The 6,929-nt window shown below is 29.1% G+C and overlaps 1 non-coding gene across 1 annotated transcript; it reads right to left on the bottom strand.

The window, feature by feature from the left end:
- Positions 1-6,041: 6,041 nt before the first annotated feature.
- On the bottom strand, positions 6,042-6,114 carry TRNAA-AGC (transfer RNA alanine (anticodon AGC)). The gene has a single exon. It is a non-coding gene; the product is annotated as a tRNA-Ala (tRNA).
- Positions 6,115-6,929: the final 815 nt, after the last annotated feature.

Genomic DNA, 6,929 nt, shown 5'->3' with positions numbered 1-6,929 from the left:
AAACTAATAGTAGTTATACTAAACTAACAGTCTAGTTATTTCAATTTCCTGCTTTCTTTGGTATAGTAAAAATCTTTATGAAAAGGAATTTCATCAAAGATTTGTTAAATTATAGTCAATGTGTAGCGTAAAATACTTACAACATTACCAAGAATAAATAAATAAAAAAAACCTCATGCATAATATAATTGATATAAAATTTTTCCCTTCAAATACCACAAAGCTTGAACATAATTTTAGTTTGTACTAAATTAGAGCAAATGTTTCAAAGGTTGATAACCACCGAGTTAAATATTAAGTTATAAAAAAAGTTAAAAAAAATCGCAGTCGTGCTAGTATTACAGCATTAGAGAGGGAGCATAAAGCGAATATTTTAACTTGTGAGATGTGGGGAGTTGATATTTTTCAAACGAGTAGTGTATCGGCTTGTATTCTTACTGATGCAAATTTCATTTTCTCATCTGCCTCTGTGTAGCTCTCTCAGTCGGTGCGCGCACATCCACACACAAACTATAACCGCATTCATTATTCAAACTCCGCCGGCACACCAGCGCGCTCTATTAGATTTATCAAGACGATGATACAGTCCTCAAAGGCGTTTGCCGGGCATGCGCGATACGACCGACTTATCGAGGTAACCACATTCATTACCCCTGTGCACACTCCCTCCTCAACCCTTCAAATTGCTCGCTCATCACTTTCACCGAGCCACCTCTTGTTTACTACCTCCTACCATTTCTATGTATTTATCATCGTACTTGTGTTCGTATAACTTCCCCGCAATTATTCACACCCCATCGCCAATTTATCTAAAATTCCTACCGTTGCACTATATCACTTTAATATTGCAAGAAATTTATCGCTTTTTACTTAAGGCTAAAAGAATTTATCAAAGTTTATAAATTCTAAGCGTTGTATTATTCTTAAATAATTTCACGATTTATATTTATTCTTAAGCTATGCGTATTCATTACTTGTACACGATACACCTGCTTCTTATGAAGTTTCTTTAACGATTCTGAAAAGTTTAAAGTTTTCATCGCAAACTTTTTGTGATGATCTTTAATTAAAAACTACTGGGAATAATGAAGTAAAATAAAACTTGCTGCTTATAAAATGTATACACTATATCAAACAACAGTAATCTTTTCAAGTTAAAAAAGATTATTCGATCTTATTTAAATACTGACTTTTAAAACATAGAATGAATTTTGTAAATAATTTCCTAAAAAAATTTAAATATAAAATATACATACTGCTTAGGATGTAGTGATCATAAACATAAGATCACAAGTATGTTTAACATACTGGATTCTTACCAATTTATCCTAGGTTCTATTCCCAAAATTACACCCATTACCGAGATCATTATAAACTAATATTTCTCTGAAAATTAGATCTTACTTATTTTATATTGAATTTAAAAACCTGAGCTCTACAAAAAAGTTGAATTGAAGAATATGAAAGTTAAAGTAAAGTAAAAGATATGATTGTACACTTAAATTGATTATAAACGTAATAAATATTCTTACTGAAAAAGGTGTACTAAGATGCAGTAGAGCAATAGAAGAACGATCTTGAGAACAAAATTTAGGCTAATGGATGCAGTAATTCGTAAATAATGAAGTATCTAACTCGTAACCACTATGAGACGGACTGGAAATGGTAGATGATATCATTGATGGAGGAGGCATTACAAGCTGGTGGCTATGCGTTGGAAATTTCCTTTCCATCGTACATCTCCTTCTCCCTCATGACTTAAGACGAATAACAGTAACCGCTTTGAAATGCAGAGGTTTTTTTTTTAAATCGTTAAATATAGATCGTTCCGCCTAATAGGAAAGAACCTTAGTACAAAATGTTATAAAAATCGTAAACGAGTTTGCTTATAACGTTATAAAATATGAAATGCTAAAAGCCCAAGTTAAAATAGGATTTAATTTCGGTCGGTCAAAAAATACATATCATTCAGCCATGTTTTTTTTAGAAAAGGAGACAAGTTAGTTACATGTTTCCAGAAATTTTCAATTGATATCGTGTGTAAAACTGAATTATCCGTGGTTCTTGCGAGTAAAATATCTTACTTTAACACTTATGAAGTTTATGTTCATATTCTATGAAATATTTTTGTAAATAAATTTATCTCAATAAACTCATTCTAATATTATTTTTTTACTAATAATAAAATAATATAATAAAGTAAAATTTCACTAATAGTGATTATGAAAATTATTACTATTTTATTTTACTTTTCGACCTATCAAATACTTGATAATAATTCAGTTTATTTTGTTTATAATTTTTTTATAAAAATTTGTATTGTATTATATATATATATATATATATATATATATATATATATATATATATATATATATATATATATATATATATATATATATATATATATATATATATATATATATATATACAAATATGAAAAATTGTTTTAACAGACGTCGGAATTTTATCAAGAACAGGATTTAGATAACTTAGTATGCGGCCCCAGTGATGTTTACAACGTCATGCCACTCTTCGGTCTAGACTAGACTAATGCTTTTCCTTACACCATCCCTATGTCGCTTAACGCAATTTCTTTCTTTCCGTCCCCTCTCTTGATTTTACTCAAGACCTGTTTAGGGATTACATCTAATGCTTGGCTTTTGTTAAAAAAAAGAATAATAATAAATAAATAAAAGTTGATGCAAAGTAGAGGGTTTTAATGCGAACTGGATTTTTACTCTCCCTTTCCTATCCCACAATTTGAGTTGCGTTCCTTAATCTTCGCTCACTCACTCCCTTTAGCTACATCATGGTAGAAGATTGGCATAAATGTTCCTTTTAAACACTGAAATGTTATATTCCTACATTCTTTATGAATAATATACCTGAAATTCTATTTTCTTTAATGTATTTTATATGTATATTTTATGTAATGTATTTTTTATTTTATAAACGATGATTTTTTTGAAAAAGAAAATTCTCTTTTTACATTAAATAAATAAATTAATGGATAATTCTGCTTGAAATAAATATGTATAAAGCTATACACAAAGATACACAGAGATTAAAACAAAAAGTTAATAAAAAAATAGTATTAAAAAAAATAATAATATTAATATACACAAAAACATGCAACAAATTAATATAGAAAAAGTTAACATGCAAAAAATACAAATATAACACGAATGTGTCCTTAATATTTGGAAGCAATCGGTTGGTTGATTCTCGCGTGATGCTCTGATAACCCCTCAATTATTTAGAAAACTATTAATTTTTGTGAAAAGTTTCAGTTGGTGTCATCAGGTCATTTCTGGTCCCTCATTAGAATATAAAACTCATTTTTCTCGATTTCTTATCAGCATTGCGCACATGCACAATCGCACGCGCGCGAGCGCTTTATTATTGGTATAATAAATATTAAAATACAAAAAATTAATATACACATAAATTAAAACAGAAAATTGATCCTAGAAATTTGTGCTTTTTTAATTATACTATTATAACTCAAAAAATAATTTTGGTAGCTAGCTAATACTTGAGATCTTCAGTCTCAGAAATGGAAAATGAAACGAAAAAATCCCTTTCTTCACGCCGAAAGGCGGAGGTAGATTTCACCGGTTCTAAGTAGGGGATAAAAACCATTTCCATCTTAAAGTTAATAAAAACTTCAAATTTACACTATACGACAATGGTTCCATGTGAAAAAAAGTTTCACATATTTAGCACACAATAAGCCCCATCTTCTTACAATTCCATATAAATTTTGGTTAACCCTTGCCGTAAGGGTTGGTCATATCAAAAATTGTTTCAGACAAATGTTTAAAGAACTAACGACCACTTTAAACTGATTTGATACTGTGCCTATTAAGGTAGGCATGATTTTGTTTCTTTGAAACCCCATTTTTTCCACCCACTGGGCCAACGGTTGATGATATCAAAATGCTTTACTTTTATAAGTTTTAGATCCTTATTCAAAGAATAGTAGCAACTTTAAACGAATTCAATATTTTAATTAATAAGAAACTTATAGCGATGTTTTATTTTTTTTTTAAAAGTCACCCTAAATTGGACCCTCAGGTCCAATTTTTCCCATTAAAGAGATTTTTGGTTGTTATATTTTAAGTATCAGTTTAAAGGTGATAGGTAAAAAATTAACTAGACAAAAAATTAAATTGGTGGTTATCGTGTCCACAACAGTAAAAAAAAAAAATATATATATATAAACTTTTGAACTGACGATGGTTTTGGGGTCTAGTGGGTGTGAAACGAAAAGATACGTCGAAATTTTCCGGAAGTCGAATCATGGTACTCATTACAATAGGTTCTCTTATGAAATCTATCTAATACTCAAATTCATTTCCCAAGTTTGTCTTGCCAGAAATTCTCTAATCAAACAAAAAATTATAACGCCTAATCAAAACCCTACCCTACTAAAGTAGATTTGTACGTGTGTCCGTCCCCCTTAGCTTAGCACCGAATGTACTGATCACTTGCGGAAAATCCCGAGTAGTATCATTTTATATAGTTAATTTCTAATTCAACTTTCATTAAATCAATTTTCATTATTAAAAAAAAAAAAAAATTTACACAAGAGGTAATCAATTTTGGATGCCTAATAATCCCATTCCGAGAACCCGTCCGGAAGACCTAGCTGTTGAGGGCGTGCCGTAGGCACGGCTCTGCAGCTAGTACATAAAGTACATAAATGAAAGTAAATAAAAATAAGTACATAAATAATAAACTGGATTATTAAACTCTACTTATCGAGACCCTGCATGATAAAAATGTAGAATTTAGGAAGGACCTTTTTTCTTCCTCAAAAAAGTAAGCAGACCCTCTGCTATTCATATTGAAAAAATAAAACTTATAGAACTCTGTACTGTTAATTACAGAATGTCATATATTTTTGGGTATATCTGTATCGAATTACCTGAATGCACTAGATTCCTTTGGATAATAGTGCTTCTATTTACTATTTGGACAGGAATATCAGTCAAAATTCCAAATTTTTCATAAGAATATCTTTTAATTCTACTTTAAGTTTGGCTCCCCCCCAAAAAAAATCTTATATATAAAGCCCAAGGTTTGTCTGTTTGTTCTTGCATCACACTAGAACCATCCGATCGATAGCTTTCAAATTTGCATGATACATTCGTGTTATTTCAGGGAAGGTTTAAGCTATAGATCGAGAGCCTAGACCCCTTGGGGATGAAATTGTAAATTAAAGTTATTCATTAAAGAAACTAAAATTAATCCTTTTACTCTATTATATTTATGTTACCATGGCAAAAGAAATAAGTTATGAATTTTTCTATTAAATTCTATTTATCAAAACTGGTCATTAAAATCAGCATAAAATAACTGATTCTTCAATTTGTATGAGCAATCACAATTAACAGACTATATCTATCGTTAATCGCAGCTTTTTTTTTAATTTACCTTTTTCAAAAAAGATTCATTTTTGTAGTTAAAAATCAGCTGATTGGCTTCTTATATAAATATTATTTAATGTTATTTTGAAAAACCCAATAAATGAATACAACTTAATCACAGACTGATTAATTAAATATGGATACTGGTGCTATAAATGTTTTCCGGTGGGTTTTTCAGTATATTATAATGTTAATATAATAATATCATTAAATATTAAGTACAGTTGAAAATTCCTTTTCCAAACAATTTATGATTTTAAAAGTTGATGTTTGAGGTTATAAATTATTAACCAAATATGAATTTTTATGTTGAAAAAAAGTTTACTTTAGATGTACTTTAATAATTAAAAAAATGTAAGTAAGTAATTAAAAAAGCTATGTAAAAATTTATTCTTTTTCTATTTAAATAACATTTATTTACTTTAAAAATTGTGTGGAGCACATACCTATAAAAAAAGTAGCCAATCAGCTTTTAAAATTACAATATTGTAAATAGTTTTGGTAATTCAAGTTTTGTTAACATGTCATAGTGTCGTATAGTAAAATGTTTGGATTTTATTAAAATAATTTTTTAGATAATACAAGTTTACAACAAAAAATACATCTTGGAGGCGCCGGGTATCGATCCCGGTACCTCTCGCATGCTAAGCGAGCGCTCTACCATCTGAGCTACGCCCCCTGTCTTAAGTTATCGGTATAACAGTAAGTATTGGCATAAGTTGTTTACTGACTAAAAGAAAAGAAATATATGATTGAAATTTGGCAATAGTACTTTCCAAACTGGTTCACCTAAATTACTATTTCAGCGTAGGCATTTACTTCATTTATCCGCTAACAGATGGTGCTCTGACTTATTTTCATGAAACAAGCCGGGCGCCGCTTTGAACAACCCGTTTGGATTTGTTTATGTTAGTAGCGCGCACTCATGAGCGCGCACACACATTTTTTTGCAAGAAGCGTTTGATTTAAAGTTTAAGTTTTTTATGGAGCGAATCCGAGAGGTCTTATTTATTATCAATCATTCACAATATTATTCAACCTTTTTTCTTCTTTTTTTAAATGTAATTTGAAAAAAGTGTTACGTTGTAAATAAATTTGAAAACTTTTCTATTAAACAGAAGTATGTTACGCGTTCGTGTAGTATATTTGATACTACTTAAAAAAAAAATATTTTTTTATTTTTTTTAAATTTAAAAAAATATGTAAGTATTGCGAGACTTTACCGGCTACGTCATCAATTTATTCAACTTTTTCATTGCAAAATATCTTTGCAATTCAGTTATTAAAATTCTTATTTTTATTTGCATAATAAACTTTAAAAATAAGTAGCAAAAAAAAAATTTTCCGAATTTTTAACATTTTGGGGCCTTGATATAAACTGGATTGTTTTATTGATTGTAATAATTACCGAAGTAAGATCTCTTTCTCCTTAAATTTTCTCTGTGGGGAAAATTTAGTAATTTTTTTTTATAGTGATCCTTAAATTAAAAAAAA

Source organism: Lycorma delicatula, chromosome 1 (genome assembly GCF_047948215.1).
Source record: "Lycorma delicatula isolate Av1 chromosome 1, ASM4794821v1, whole genome shotgun sequence".
NCBI classification, from domain to species: domain Eukaryota; kingdom Metazoa; phylum Arthropoda; class Insecta; order Hemiptera; family Fulgoridae; genus Lycorma; species Lycorma delicatula.
Note: the sequence above shows the minus strand (reverse complement) of the source record. Positions and strands in the feature narration are given on the sequence as shown.